The 17,063-nt window shown below is 42.5% G+C and overlaps 1 long non-coding RNA gene across 2 annotated transcripts in view; it reads right to left on the reverse strand.

Annotated features, from left to right (window-relative positions):
• Positions 1 to 16,735, reverse strand: part of LOC127664935 (uncharacterized) — a 54,487-nt gene extending 37,752 nt beyond the window's left edge. For both annotated transcript variants that reach the window (XR_007973284.1, XR_007973283.1), the window contains exon 1: positions 16,477 to 16,735. This is a non-coding gene — a long non-coding RNA (uncharacterized LOC127664935). The remainder of the gene's footprint in view (positions 1 to 16,476) is intronic.
• Between the last annotated feature and the right edge of the window lie 328 nt (positions 16,736 to 17,063).

Genomic DNA, 17,063 nt, shown 5'->3' on the forward strand with positions numbered 1-17,063 from the left:
AGTAACAATAACAGAAAGAAGTAAAACTATGTCAATATATACCTAGAAGCATAGTTACTAACTATAGAAGCTACCAAGCAGCTCTCTGGGCTGCATATTTTGTAGCCCGTTATTTTGCTCAAGAACATATCTCAGATGGTTTCGTGTCAGCACAGTAGCAGTAATTAATGACTTTGTAATATGACATTGAACAAACCTCCTGCTACTTATTCATCTAGCCCAGGCTGTGAGCTATGCTGTCTGTCCCCTTTCCTTTCTATTTTGAACAATGTTAAAAGCATTCTCATTGCTACATCATTGGCTCAGAGCAAATTGCACATCACTCAAGGGCCATGTGAAGTAACAAAGCTGGTGGGAATGACTGCTGAGCCTCCTTTTAGACAATATACCAGCTGGTGCTTATTAGAGTAGTTATTTTCTTCTGTTGTTTATACAGATACTGCTGGTTCATAGTATTACATATTTATTAAAGAATGTTTTAATGGCTGGAAAGATGGCTCCACAGTCAAGAGCACTGACCACTCTTCCAGAAGACCCAGCACCGACTTAGTGGCTCACAACCACCTGTAATTCTAGTTCCAAGGTATCTGGCTTCTGAGGGCACCAGGCAAGCCTGTGGTACATAGCTACACATGCTGGCAAAATACTCATAAGTGTAAAATAATTCTAAGAGAGGGCTTTAACAACATACACAGCCCAAATTCCCATTACTTCCCTACCTGATTAATCAGATTAATCATCAACGCTTTGCCATACATCTTGACAGTTGTGCGTTTTTTCTTGTAGCACTTTGGTGTATCTGCCTTATCAATTCCTAAAAAGTTGTTTTTCTGAACTACATATTGCAAATATTTTCTTTTGCCTGTGTCCATTTCTGTATGTTGGGGGCTGGGAATCAAACTCTGCTCATCCACATTTCATCCTCTGACCCAAGTTCATCTTGGTGTGGGGCTCATTTTCATATCCATTGTTCAGATGTACTCTCTCTGGCCCTTCTGTGTTGGTGTGCACACTGTTCCTTAGCTCTTCCACTCATCTTAAATCAATTTGGCATCTAATGCGAAGCCAACCATCTTTCTTCCCCCCTCAAACAGATAACCAACTTTCATAAGATATTGATTTAAAAAAAAAAGTATTACTTTATTCTTGATGGAAAAGTCTCTGCTTCTGTCTTTAACATAGTTGTGTTCTGTCTCATTTAACTCTCTGGCTACTACTACTCTGGTACCATTCAGAAAAAATTATTTTGGCTTTGTTAGAAAATGTTTTCCTATTCCTGACTAGGACATTTTATTTACTTGTAGCTGGTCTTTGCTACTTTGTGGGTTCTTCTTTTTCCCACCCTTTGCCCTTGTTTTACCCCCTATCACTAGATAATAGAGAAAGGATAGAGGGGAGGAGGAGAGAGGGAGAGACAGAGACAGAGACAGAGAGACAGAGAGGGATTCCTGAATCTATTTTCTTTCCTTTCATTTCTTCTTTGAGCACGACTAGTAACAAACCCCAACCAACCAACCCCCACCTCTGAACAACCATCAACTACCAAACTTGCCCTAGCGTTTATACACCCTCTGAAAAGTTCTCAGAATTCTAAATGTCATAAACCACAAAAGCTATCTACAGCTGGTCAAAACATCCTTCTGCTAGAGCATGAGACAAATCATAGTCAGCTGCTCCCGACAGTCCAAAGCAGCCTCATATCCCCATACCTGGGATTAAAAATGAAAGCACATTTTTATAACACTTCTGTATTTTCTAAAGAAACCAAAATTCTCAAAACTGTCATCATTACATTTGCTTTGGAAAAATACTAAAATTACCAAAAAAAAATAGCTGCTTTGACTGTTTTTAATATATAATTACATTACACTTAAACTCTGATTGTCCTCCATGTATACAAGTGTGGACATATAAACATACACAAGTTTCAAGGCTGGATTAATTCATGAACTGATGTCTAATCACCAAGCGGCGTTTACAATATTTAATAAGATCTAGCTTTTCCTAATATCATTTCTATTTTTTTTTATATTTAAACAGATATTGCTCCTTATTTCCTTGCTCTTAATAGACAGAAATGCACATACACACTTTACCCCAACGCAGAATGGGGAGTGTATGCAAATAGGGCACGAGGTACCCACACCCCTCACTTCCCTAAAGTGAAAAACTGTACCAGTCAGATGCAAAAAGAGCTTCTGCTTGCAGATACACCATCTGTGTGTGGAATCAAGGCACGTTTCTAAAGATTCTAGGCATACTGACACCATTCATTTTCATATTGTTCCTCCATTGCAACAGAGCTGTGGGTGACCCAAAGACTCACCATGTTGAGTTGGCTGGCACGTAGGGCATGGCATTAGGTGGCTTGCAGCCTCCTTACTGTTCTCTGGTTCTTTTGATTTCTAGTCACAGCTACATCAGTCATTCTAGCCATTTCTTACCATTTCTATTCTTCATTTGTTTTCCTGTCTCCTCATCCTACTACTCCTTGTCAAGTGGTACACTGCCTTCAGTTCTTAAACTCCATCGCTGTGACAAAACACCCTGGCAGAAGCAACACAGGGGATAAAGATCATTCCACTGCAAATTCAAGGGCACAGTCTGCAGCTGATGTAAAGTCAAGTAGAAGCAGGAGCTTGAACAGTTATCACTTTAGATCTGAAAGCAGGAAGCAGAGAGGGGTGAAAACATGCTGCCTCCCAGTTCCCTCTCCATTTATACAGCCCAAAATGGTGGCCAGGAAATGGTTCCAGGCTCAGTGGGTGGATCTTCACAGCTCAGTACAATCAAAGCCATTCCCCAAGGCAGACCTAGAGAGGCCCACCTCCCAGGCAGCTCTAGATCCAGTCTAATTGACAGCTAAAACCATCTATCACAAGTCTCTAAAAAGAAACAAAATGAAATACCAATCGTTGTCCGTCAATGATTATACATCTACTATCAACAGAGATCAGAAAATTATACAATTTTAATTAGGCAATTTATGTATATGTCCTAGCCATAGTTTGAAATTCACTGAAACATTAGGTGAGATAATATTGAACACAAATTACCTTTATGTGCCAAGGGGTTCCAACAATTTAAAAACTTTTACAAAACTTTGGTATTTTGATTTTAATGTTTGAAATATAATACAGCACATGAAGCCAAAGATAGATAATCCTTATCATGTGCCAGAACACATGTCAGGACATTTCAAACTCGATCTTCAAGATGAATGCTAAGAATGAACCCTAAGATGTATTACTATGATTATCCTTCCGTTGATAAATTAGAAGATGGAAGCACAGAGAATTTAAACCATCTGTTTGCAGGCACACAGCCAGGAAGCTCAGAGCCAGGCAGCCATCGTTACACTGACCATTAATGTGCCCTTAATTTTAGAGACCATGAAGGTGGTAAATCTTGTTTCAGAGTATTGACTGTCGGCTTCAAGATTAGACAGCAATGAAGCACAACAGACACATATGAAAGTTAAAGTGCTTGCAGCTCAGAACTGAACACATTGTACAAGGACTTTCAACTGCTATGAAAACTGTCTTGGTCTGTTCCATGCTTCTAGAGCAAAATACCAGAGGCTGGGTATTTTACAAAGAAGAGAAAATTGTTAGTAGCAGGTTTGGTTGTCTGATAACAATTTCATTTTGTTTCCAAGATAGTTGCAATGATAGTAAACTTTTCACCCCAATAACTATCTGAAATTAATTTTTGAAGAGGAAAGGTTTACTTTGGCTCCCCCATTTTGGAGGTTTCAGTGGGTCATCAATTGACCCAGTGATGAGGCAGCTCAGCATGGCAGAAGCATGGAGCTGGACAGAGCACATCTGTTTCACACCTGGTCATAAAACAAAAGGGAAGAGGGAAGTGACACAATCTCACAGTCCTATTGGAGGACACACTCCCAGTGATGCAAATGCCTTTTATTAGATTCAGACCCTTAAAGTGCTAAGCTGGGAAGTCAAACCTTTATCGCATAGGTTCTGGGCATTGCTCAATATCCTAACCAAGCCAGGCATCTTGTTCCCACACCTGCAGAAGGAAACAATATGGTGAAAGATGATAAAGTAAGTATACCCAACATGACAAGAAACTCCTTTATTAAACAGAGAACTCATTGACAAGGAGGGGGCCTTCAAGACCTAATCACTTCTTCAAGGTCTTAATGCTCTTAATGCTCTTCAGCTCTTAATGCTGTTACACTGCCCATAAAGTTTCAACATTTGAAGTTTGGAGGAGACACATTCAAACAACAGTACTCTGAGTAAAAGTACGAGAGTTTGTCAGAAATCAATAAAGTGTGGGGACAGACAGATGTTCCTAAAGTTATGCTGGTGTCACAACCTGCCAAACTCACTGTCAGTCCTAAGTCGCTGCTCTATTGCTGTGAAGAGACACCATGACCAAGGCAATGCTTATAAGAGAAAGCATTTAATCGGGGGCTTTCTTACAGTTTTAGAGTCCATCCATTATCGTCGTGGTAGGGAGCATGGTAGCATGCTTAAGACAAGCCCAAGAGCAGCAGATGAGAACTGCATCCTCATTAGTGGGCAGAGAGAGCCTGAGCTTGGCATGAGCTTCTGAAACCTCAAAGCCCACCGTAGTGATACACCTCCAACAAGGCCACGCCTCCTCCAACAAGTCCACACCTCCTGATCCTTCTAATCCTTTCAAATAATTCCTTTCTCTGATGACTAAGCATTCAAATATATGAGCCTATGGGTGGGGAGTTCTTATTCAAACCATTATATACACCACTAACTAAAAAAATCTCATAAGATGAAAATACATTTAAATGACCTAATCTTGATCTTAAGTCTGCCCAAGACACATTAGCCTGTAGCTGGGAAGAATCATGAAGCAAAAAACTTACATTAAAAAACATTTTGAAAAAAAAAAAACATGTTGGCAGCATGATATCGAAACCTGTTCATGAGAACACATGAGAGACTGCACAGCTCCTGGAAGGCTATAGCTCATACCACAGCCAACATCTCAAGAGAGAGTTTATGTTTATCCAGATCCTCAAAATGTAAATCTCAAAATTTAAAACTTACAGTGCAATATCTTCCAAGTGGACATCACTTTCACAGCAGTTGAAAAATCATAGGCTAAAACTTCAGATGGTCTATGTCCACATATTTATGTATAAAGCAGAGCAGATGAAGACTCAGCAGAAGTTTGCTGCCAAGCCTGATGACCTGAGTTCGATCCCTGGGACTCTCGTGGTGGAAGAAAAGAACTGACTCCTGCCGAAAGGCTCAGCTCAGGAACTTTGGAAAGGTCATGGAACACTTGCCCCTCCAGGAAGGGAGAGGCTAAATTACATTCCTCAGACCACAGGGAGGTCCCTGCTGCTAGGGGAGGCCCAGAGTTATTATGAGACTGTCGGCCACCTACCTCATTCCCTAAGAACCAACTAGTTTAAAGGTAAGACTGTTCTGCCACTCACATTGTGCCTAATGGCGACTGCCCTGAGGACTGTATAAAGGCCCGCTTTGAGGACTGCACGTGGTCATTCTCTCCCCATGTGCAGGGTGACCCCAGCATGCTGGATTAAATAAAAATCCTCTTGCTTTTTGCATCGATCGATTGCCGTCTCCACGTTGTTCACTCAGGGGGTCTCTCCAGTCAGTTAAGACTCCCTGAGTCTTACACTGCGAGCTGTCCTCTTGACTTCTGCGCTGACGCGCATGTACATATACATGTACACAAACACACAAAAGTAAATGTAAGTTTCAATGCACAAAGTTTTGAAAGAATATGCTCTGAGCAATAAAGACAGGACGACCATCGTGCAGCATAATTAAAGAACTTGATGTCGCCAAGTTTCTTCAAAGATATGAAGTGGGGTAATGTTAGAGGAACGGAGAAGCAGCTGCGGGTCAATGCCGAGCATGCGCAGAACATTTCCAGCTGGAACTGATGATGTACGGCCCTTAGGCTCAGCATCGTGTGGCTGGCTTAGGAGGCTGGAAGCCTTCTGCAGTAGATGGACAAGATTTGAATTATTACAGGAGACAGCTGCCTATTGGGCGCATCAGCAAGGGGAGGGAGCAGCCCAGGAGCTAAGTATAAGGAAGAAGAGCCAAGATTTTAAATAAACATCATCAAGCACACACTTTGAATCTCGCCATGCCAGGGGCTTGTAAAACTGTTTTAAAATTTAAAAACGTTCCTCATGGCACCAACTCCACACAAACAATACTACCCCATCTGCAAAGATACGACCAAGTTTTTCAAATGAATATGAAATTCGGATATAAAAAAAAATCAGATATACCAGTGAAATCACACTGGGTACTGTGCCGTTATGTTTTATTAGCCGTGGCTGAAGTGTCTGGAGATGATTAAAATTCTGAGAATGGAAGCTGGGGAGATGGCTCAGCGTACAAGGTGACTGCTCTGCAGGAATGAAGACTTGAGTTCACATTCATAGCACCTGCCCACAAAGAATGCTGGGCATGGCTGGGCTACTGGCACCTGTCATCTCAAAACTGGGAGACTGAGGAGATCCTGGAGAGCTTGTCTAATTAATCAAAAGGGCCCAGGGTTTAGAAAGAAACCATAACTTAAAAGGTTTGTGGTGGGGGGATGGGGAGGGAAGGGGGTTTGGTCAGGGAAGGGCTAGAGGGCTAGGGTGGATGAGAGAGCACTTGGTGTGCAAGCAGAGTTCAAATCCCCAAACTCAATTTTGAAGAGCAAGCTATCTATGTTCATGCCAGTATCTGTGAGGCAGCATTCCTACAGGGAGAAGGGAATGAGAGACAGGAGAATCCAGGAAGCCTGGGCGATAGCCAGCCTGGTATTCACAATCTGAAAAACAAAAGATCTGGCCTCCAGCAGGGTTTTCCTATGATCTCAAATGCTTGCTGTGGCATGAGCAAGCCCCAGATTTACATACACACACACACACACACACACACACAGACCCCAGATGCACACATCCTAAATAAATAAATAAATAAATATTAAAGATAAAAGTAATCATTGTATCAGGGCATTTTCTGAGAACTACCTTTAAAGGGTGGACTTAATTTTTGTTTCTAGATTTTTATTATGTGTTAACTGTTATGGAAGTTCTTTCTAAAGATCTTCAAAATGAAACCAAAGAGGTATTCCTTATGTTTTAAAATGAAAGGAGTATTACGCGGTTTAGCATGCAAAAAAAACGAATTACTTTTAACCCTTAAGCATGACAAAATAATCTGGGAAAATTTCAAAGTAAAAATAAATACTTCCTCTTAGAGAGAAAGGAAAAAATTTAAATAGATAATGTCCATTCATGTAAATACTTTCAATACTTCCTAAAACGAATGGGATGGTATCCCTGGTAACACCTGAGAAGTGAGTAGCACCGTGTGGATGCTAACTATTTTTAAAGCTCATATATAGCACCGTGAAATAGATTCTGGGTTAGGATTTTCTATAGTCTAGCTCTTTTTTTTTTTTTTGGATTTTTTTTTTTTTTTTTTTTTTTTTTTTTTGGTTTTTTTTGAGACAGGGTTTCTCTGTATAGCCCTGGCTGTCCTGGAACTCACTCTGTAGACCAGGCTGGCCTCGAACTCAGAAATCTGCCTGCCTCTGCCTCCCAGAGTGCTGGGATTACAGGCGTGCGCCACCACCACCTATAGTCTAGCTCTTAAACCACCCCCTATGACTCTTGCATTACAGGCTTGGGTCCCAAAGCCTTGGTCTCCAACGTTCAGAGATAATACCTCAGTGCATCACAAGGTCTCTAACCTCTTTGGTGGGTTGACTCATTGAGTGACATATTTTAGGGGATATTGGGAGGTAGTGGAAACTTGGGACTAATTAAACAGGTTACTGAGGATTGAAGAGCACATTCTCTCTCTCTCTCTCTCTCTGTGTGTGTGTGTGTGTGTGTGTGTGTGTGTGTGTCCCTATCCCTTAATTTCTCCCACCCTGCACACACACATAAGCTCCACCACAAAGTTCTGCTTCACCGCAGATCCCTAACCCATGATGCCAAGAGACCACAGGCTGAAACCTTAAGCCAGAGTATTTCCACCATTAGGTTGATCTCCTCAGGTCTTTGCCACAATGACTGAAAGGGGACCCCCTCCCCCCCCAAGCACTAAATGAGATGAGCATCCACCAAATTTGCTAATTTTATAAATGCAAGGTAAACATGATCCTGGCACTAACTCTAGTTTACACAGCTACAAAAGCCAACCACTATCAGGTCCATCTACTGTCATGCGAGCCAAAGAGACATAGGCCATTATTGAATGTGACCTTCCTAACAGTGCATTTATGCTTGCCAAAGCTATTAGGTCTTGCTCTGATTTATCCAATCATAAAAACAAGTACAGGGGGTTTGAGGTTTTCTGACTAAAAACTTGTTAAAAGCATGCTGCTATGTCAAGGAACTAAATGCATCTCTCTAAGATGGAAATGGGTGTAAAAGACCTGCCATATTTGGGAAGCACAACTTAGTGGACAGCAGGATGGGAGAACCCATAGTAGGGGCCAGAACATGTTTGAGAGATGTCCCAGAGTTCTACATCTTCGTGAGACCATTTCAGGTTGGGTTAGTGTTGTGGATAGCCCTGGGTTTGTATTCTGATGCTAATTCCACTCCTCAGAGGGGCTGCAGATGAGAAATTGCCTTGTGAACCTTCTCCCCACCTTAACTTTTCAAATAAAGGCTTGAGCCAATGATTGGACAGGAGGAAGTGGGAGGAGCGACGGGAATAAACAGGAGGGGAAGGAGCGACCAGGAAGAGGCATCAAAGGGAGAGAGGCTCGTGGCCTGGAGAAACCGCAAGTTCTATGGGATAATATAGATGGAATAGAGTAGTGAGTGTAGTGGGAGGTCGCCCAATCTAGGCTTGTAGCTTGTTTTGTTAACTGATTGAGTTGAGCTTTCTTTTACTTGGGAACTGGGTTGGAAGCAAAGTAGCAACGAAAGGTTAGCATTTTAGAGAAAGTGCTATCTAGAGAGTGGATTGCAAGAAAATAAAACTAGAGGCAAATGAAAAGACTTTAGAAACAGACTGAAAAAAAAACATTGTAAGAAAATGGGCTGTTTCAAAGAGATGGATACTTTGGGTCTGTTAGATACTGAACTGGTGATTTAAATAAAAAAAAAAGAGTTCTGAGTGTTACTTATAACCACTGTAAGGAAAAGTGTAAAAGGTATAGTTTGAATTACCCAAAATTCTTATATGAATAGCACTCAGTCACATGTTTATTTATGTGTTTTATTTGGCTTGAGGGTTTTTTTTTTTTTTTTTGAGATAGGGTCTCACTACGTGGCCCAGGTTTACCTGAACTCAATCAAGTTCTCCTGACTCCATCTCCCCAGTGTGAGATTATACCCATAAGCCACTATCTAACACCTATATTCATTTTCCCCTCAAGACTGAATGCTTTGTAAAGAGGAGAGAAAACTAGATCCCCTTTTTCCTGGGAAAGAGGATTTGGAGATAGTTGGTGGGAACAAAAATCCCAGGAGCTCTCCAACCATTTCTGGATGCTCCTAGAACTCAAAACCACTTACCTAAAACCTGGCGAGCCCTCCTGAGGATACTGTTTTCAAGTCATATCCACAAATGACTCAGGGACATGGTCTCTAGTGATCCTACTCATACCCCCAACCCTTTGTCCCCAACTGCTATAAGAACATCCCGGGAATATCAAAGATATCACAAAGTCAACATACCTAAGTCCAAACTTGTGGTTTCTTTCCCCAACATTGACTTTTTCCATTATTATGTAGTTCAGAGGTTGGTATTACTCATGAAGAAACAAACTGGCTAGATGTAACTTTGAGTATGATCCTTGACCACAGTCATACACAGGATCCTATTACACACTGGTACCTGCAATCCTCCTTTTAAAATGTCACCCAAATCTCTCCATTTCCAATGTCTAACATCAATACTGGACAACTCTGGCGTTTCCCCTATTATAAGCCATCAAACGAATTGATAGAGAAGCCTCCTGGAGTGTGACAGGCTGTGGTCTTCACTATCACACCCTTGTTAGTGACTTCTGTCTCCATTCTTCCTGACTACTACTACACACACACACACACACACACACCACATGCCTTCTTCTCTTCTGGCCCATTGAATTTGTGCTATGTGTCTCTAAAAAAATTAAAGTCTAATTCTACATTCTTCCTGACCATGATTCTTGTGTGGACTCCCACTGCTTTTAAAATTAAGGCTCAAATTGGGACTGTTAGGTATGGGTCAGTAATAGATGCTTGTGTAGAACAGATAAGGCCCAAGATTTGACTTCCAGAACCACAGCAGTGGAAAAAAAAGTCTTTAATATATTCTAGGTCTAAAGAATGTAAATATGAATCCCTAAGTTCAATTTTCAGCCCCACTCACAAAAAGGAAAAAAAAGTGTCCTGCATGGCCCAACACACCCAGATTCTGCTTACAGAGTTCCCCCAAGCTATTTAAATATGCATCCACATAGGGGCCCACGGTGCCCTCTTCCTGACCTATGGGTTTGCACAAGCCTAGATAATCCCTTCTCATTTGTTATCAGCCAACCAACAGCAAACCTCTGTCTCTTAAAATCAATAGACATCGATTACAACTTAGAGACCCACGGTCAGTGGGGTGGCTCAGCTGCTCTGAGCCAGGCTGGCCTGCTCTGGGGCTGGGTTTGTTCATTTAGCAGAGCAGCTACGGCCTGGCTGGTGCCTGGTGGCTGCATGGCTGTTGGTTAAGGTGTCAACGTGGGGGCACCCTGCCTGTGTGCCTAGCTTCCCTCAGCCTAGCCCAGCGTATTTATATAACAGAATCAATTCTCAGGGAGCGACTCATCAAAGCTTATTAAAGCTGTCCTTCAGCCCTGGCTCTGTGTTACTTCTTTCAGTGTATTGACTAGCGTAAGCCCTCTAAAGTCAACTTGGAAGGGAAGGGGAGTAGAGAAGATATGTCCAAAGGGAGGAGCCGCTGCATGGCCTAATTAAAAAAAAAGGCAGGAATAATTGGAAGAATTTCGTCTTCCAACATCGTCATTTAGATTGCCTGGAGCTGAGATTCTTCAGGAGAACCCTTGCAAGCTTCTTGTTGGGAAAAAAAATCACACCATGATATAAGGCTTGCCCTAGGCACTCCTTCCAAGCATGTGTCACAGCTGGAATAGCCCGTGCATCTGTGTGATTTGTCTATGGCTTATTTCCCCTGTCTCCATACACTGATTACCCAAGAATAGGAGAGCGAAAACTGACCTCTCTTTGTGTTTATCATGGTATTTCTAGCTCCTGTCCCAAAGTAGCTCCTTAATAAATGTTAATTTAATAAATGGTTACACTTCTTATTTGTTATTTTCAGAAGATGCTCTGTCTCCTAATCACCTTGAGGATTATATATGTGTGTGTGTGTGTATGTCAGTGGTATAACATTTTCTTGGTGTAGGCAAAGTCCAGGTTACATTCATATTACAGTGCCCCTCACCCCCCCCCCCAAGTAACTAGTTTGTGAGAAAAACTTTAAGAGGACATTGCACCCTATGCAGAGCAGAGATCACAAGTGATAAAGTGACTGCTAATGCTTTCTATGATCTGGAACAGAGGAAGGACAGTAATCTGGTATTTAAATAGAGACTCCAGTGATTTTTAGCCAGACATAGTGACACATTGCTTTAATCCCAACATTTGGAAGGCAGAGGCAGGCAGATCTCTGTGCTAGAGGTTAGCCTGGCGTACAGTACCTCGCAAGTTCTAGGGCAGCCAGAACTACACAGAGAAATCCTGTCTCAAAACAAAACAAGACAAAATAAAAAATAGTCTCATGTTGGACCTATCAGTGGAGGCCAAGTATGAAGGCTAATGTTGGAACTCAGGAGGAGGGAACTCAGGGGAGAAATAGCCTCCATCAGATTGGTGTGTGGAGCATTTTACCCCATTGCCAGCTGGTGCAGGAAGGCGCTGCCCGCTGTGAGTGACCCCGCCTTTAGGCAGGTGGGCCCCCGGGCTATATAAATAAGGTAGCTGGCCTAGTAAGCCTAGGTAACACTCCTGTGTGGTTTCTGCTTTAAGCTTCTGCCTTGAGTTCCCGCCTTGGCTTCCCTCAGTGATGGACCGTACCTGGAAGCCAAATCAACCCTTTCCTCCTCAGGTTGCTTTTGGTCATGATGTTGTATCATAGCAACGAGAAAGAAATGATATTTGAGAATACGTGAAGGTGAGGCTACAGAAAATTATCTGAGAAATGATAATACAACTTTAACAAACGATAAAGCCAGCGTTGGAAGGACAAAGAGGAAATGGTGTCGTGAAGGAGGAAGTGGGCTGCGGTACTATGAGCAGCTGGGAGATTGGGGCACAAGGGACACACGCGAAATGACCTGTGCTATGGAGAGCAGAGGAAGCCCCGAGGGGGAAGTCCTGAGAGAACGGGCGAGCTGGGCAGCCACCTAAGGACCTCAGAGCCTCAGGCGCATGGAGGAGTGGCCAGTCCTCTCCACAGTGAGGCGAATGGCAAAGCCTTTCCTTCTGGTCTGTGTGTGGATGTTACTAGTATGTATACAAAATATCCAGCATAGCTTTCTCCCTCTAGATATTCACAGCTTGAACACCGCTCCCCCAGAGAGACGGCTCCTATATTGAGATTAGCTAAACTTGTCTCCTTGCTCCAGCTGCACACCATAAACCCTGCCTCCTTGTTTATCTGTATGTAATAACCACATCTTCTATTCTGTATAATAAACACCCTAGGCTTACTGGGGAGAGTTGGGGAGGCTGTGGTCTCACTAGCAAAGAGCCCTTGTCCTCTTGACCCTAGCATTCTGTCAGTCTGTCTGCCTGCCTACCTATTTTACTGTCTACATTTTTATTATTACCTGGCCGTTACAGTCAGGTCTGTCCCTGGAGTCATGCTGGATGAAGCATATGCTGTTGATGCTATGATTTTCCCCACACACACTGTCAGTATGCAAATTCAAAATTCCTTAGATGCAGGCCATTTATGTACAAGCACTGCCTTCTACACTTTGTTACTCTGTAGATGGATATCCAGCACAAACCATTAAGGAAGGAAGACCTATTCAGATTCCTGTTCCCTTCCCACTCTGCTGCTTGGCCTCTCACTTACCTGCATATGTGAGATTATTTCAATAATTGTCACTGCCACTCATGATGATAAAAATGACTATCGTAGCTGGGCATGGTGATATATGCATGAAATCCTGTCGCTCAAGGAAGGAGAGTGATGAACGCAATTCCAGGCTTGGCTACGTAACAAGACCCTGTCTCAAGAGTAATCGAGAGCCACTGGGATTGTTGCTCGGTGATAAAGCACATACCAAGCTATTTCCAGCACCAACCACCCAAAACATAAGTTTATCCTAAGTATGATTTATTCCCGTATTCCACTGAATCTTAGGTAAATACATTTTTTTTTTAAAAGCAAGACTATCTAGTGAAGCAAACAGGACATGTTAGCTCCTACCCCCAAGGGAGAACACAGCTGCCAAGACTGGCACAGAGTCTCTCATTCATTAAATAAATGTTTGCTGTTGAGTGACTTGCCTGAACCATCTAGGATGCCGCCTCTGAATTCCATCTTCTCAGAGAATGACAACACAGACAAAGAAGAATAGAGTGAAGTGGGGGGTCAGGGTACTAGGAAGGAAACAGTGAACTGCAAGGATGTAAGCACGCCCATCTGCTCCTCTGTATGTACTTCTGGCATTGGGATAGTCACAGCTGGGCCAGCAGTGGTGGCTCACTCCTCTAATCCTAGCACTTGAGAGGCAGAGGCAGAGGCAGGTGGATCTCTGTGAATTCAAGGCCAGCTTGGTAAACCTAGTGAGTGCCAGGTCAGCCAGGGCTGTGGAGAGAGAATGAGAGAGAGACAGAGACAGAGACAGAGAGTCAGAGCCATAGCCACGTTTAAATATTTTTTTTATTAAAACAACTTCAGATCGATTATTTCTAAATTTTAAATATAACTGAACTCCATAAGGGATGGGCCATGAAAGAGAAGCTGACTTCTGCCCAGTCAGTTGCATAGTGAGTTTCTCTAATAATTGAGAGTCTGTCTACGAACTTGGTATTTCCATTCGTTATAGTTGCAGTTTTTGGATATAGATATATTCCTGTAAAGAGAATCCATGATTTTACTACTAAAATACAATATGGCGGGGTTTTTTTTCTTTCAACATTATTTAGGGAACAAAGAAACTGAGTGTTCAAAAGATTAAATGATTTACCTAAAATTACTAAGTAGGTCCCTAAGTTTCCCTCCTATCCCCTTACTCTTCCATATGAGCATTTCTAGTAACATATAAATGAAGTTCAATAAGTTAAACTTTTAACCCAACAGGCTATCTTATCACCTAAGAAGATGCATTATTTATACAAAGAAATAGTTCATGATATTAAATTTTTTGTGTCATTTCAAAGTTGTCATGCTGTTTAAGTTGGCACAGCTGTGAAATGTTCTGTGTATTTATATTTAGGAGGAGCTTTTTGGAAGACAACTCCATAATTGTACTCAGCCAGAGATCCTTCCAGAACAGTTTATAAACAAACAACATGGATGAGATCTTGGCAGTGTGCTATGGTAGTATTCTAATCTATCTCAATGCAATGGTAATCTTCCCAAAAGTTTTAAGTACATATTGCTCATTCTGTGTACACGCATTTATGTGTTTATGTGTGGGCATGTGTGCTACAGTGTGTGTGTGTGTGTGTGTGTTTGTGTGTGTGTGTGTGTAGGTCAGAGGACAACATGCAGGAGTTGGTTCTCTCCTACCAAGTAGGTCCCAGAGACAGAACTCAGGGAGCTGGACTTGTAGCCAGTGCTTTTACCTGAGCTACCTCATGGCCCTGCAATGTTAGTCTTTTAGGGAGGGGATAGATGGCCAAGAAGGCCATGAATTCATCCCTCCCTGCATCTATGACCTTGTAAAATGCCTCAAAGCCTATCCACAGGAAAATTGGCTTATTTCTTCACTCATAATGTGGACTTAGCCATCCGAGTTGACTTTCCCAATAGGGCATTAGCAAATGTCATGCAAGCAAATCCTTGAAAGCCGTTTGTACATAAATGGCTGCTCTCTTGAGATCCTGAAAACTCGTCCACCACACAGTGGGAGAGCCTAGAATGGTCTTCTAGAAACTGAGAGACTAAGGAGTGTCTCACTCCCAGCATCCCTCAGTCCCTACCTGGCATACCCTGCCCCCATCCCTGAACTTTCCAGTCTGGGGCTGTGCTGCCTTCCCCCGGAAGCTCTTCCCTATATAATCTAACCATGCCTACTTAACTACACTCTGGCCATCAGTAGTAAAGTATATATAGCTGGTAAACAGCTTGTGACTGGTTGCTATCTTGGTTGAGGGCAGTCACATGACTGCCAGCCATCTTTGCTAATGGAAGAGTTATACCTTCACTGCAACTCCAATTTTATGCAGGAAAGTTCAGATCATTCCTGGTAGACAAAGAGGCTACCTACTCTATTTCAACTTCACACTTGAGTCCCATGGTCTCATCATCAACTTCTGTCATGGGAGTAGACAGAACTCCCTCTAATGAAAGAAGTAACTTTTTACAGCGACCTTATCTAAAGGAACTCACTTTACAATGATCAACCACCTATATATCTCATGGTAAATAATTAGATAGGAAAAGCTGTAAATTTTAAGGTTTGTGTAAAGTCTGAGGATATGAAACCTTCTGAAGGTTGGAGGACGTGAAGAACTTGGGTGCTTATAGCAAAGTGACTTAAGGAATATGGGAGGAATGAAAATGCTTCATATTTCTTTACCCTTACTATGCTACTGTTGTAAACTTCAAACAGATCCTTGTAAGTTTCAGGGAATCCACTGGAATCCACCTCTGACATCAAAAAATGAACTTCAAACAAGGACTATCGATTAACAGCCTGTTTCCCTCCTCACCTGCCTATTCCTGAGGGTGGGATCCATTCCTTTTTCCCTGGTCCTAGGACCCCATCAACCCTCCTCCATCTCCCAAGACCATGGGCCTAAGAGTTTCAAATATATACCCAAGAAAAAGTCCCTAAACTCAACTTTATCTTCTCCCCTGACATGCATACATACATACATACATACATACATACATACATATATACATACATCATAGCATCCTGACAAATTCAGATGTTTCCTCAGAACTGCATCCAGGACAGCTCCAAAGCAGTTACCCGCAGGTACTCTGGCCCAGCTTCAGACTGCTTTAACTCGGCCTGCACACTCCTACCCCCTGATGGTTCCACAACCCGGACAACCAGCTCTTCCTGGGCTTGGCCAACCTTCCATCCCCACCCACCCCATCCCCAAATGTTGTCCCAATATGAGCAGAAAGTAGTCATAGATGATTATGTTGCTCCTTATTAATTTATTATCAACAAAAGACTGGGATGTTTGATTTTTATCCCAAGACAAGGGACTAAGGTGCATATTTTAAATACCAGTGCAGACCTGGCCTCTAGGTTCTCCCGGTATCCCTCAGTCCCTACCTGGCATACTCTGCCCCCAGAGGCTTTTCTCTAGACATTTGGTCTCCTTTCTTCTTCTTCCTCTTCCTTTTCCTCCTCCTCCTCTTCTTCTTCTGTCTCTCTTGTCTCTGCTGGAGTGTTCTTTCTCTCGTTCTCTCCCCCCTCTGCTCTCTCTCTCTCTCTTCCCATGGCTATTTCGATGGCCTCCTTCTTTGGAGCCAGTGAACTCACCTGAGAGCAGCTTCCTAATAAACCTGCACTTCATATATTCTAATCTGGCTTGAACTGGCTCATTTCACTGGCAGAGAAATAACTTACCAGGTCGTAGGTTACAGCTGAAGGAGGAGCTATGCTAATGGAGCCCCTAATATCAACAAGGACAAGCTCCCAGTGTGTCTAGAAGCTGGCCACAAGTCCCTGAGAACTCCCCAGCTGAGATCACCCCAAAGTTCTGAGTCACAAGCCACTGATCTATAGAAATGGTTGTTTTGTGAGGACACTAAACAGGAAAATGGTTTGTTGTACAGCAAAAGCCAACCGACTCAGGAAGAAAGAACAAAAGCCTTTCAGAGATGCATTACAATGTTTGATATAAAGGGTTAAACTGG

This window comes from Apodemus sylvaticus, chromosome 14 (genome assembly GCF_947179515.1).
Source record: "Apodemus sylvaticus chromosome 14, mApoSyl1.1, whole genome shotgun sequence".
NCBI classification, from domain to species: domain Eukaryota; kingdom Metazoa; phylum Chordata; class Mammalia; order Rodentia; family Muridae; genus Apodemus; species Apodemus sylvaticus.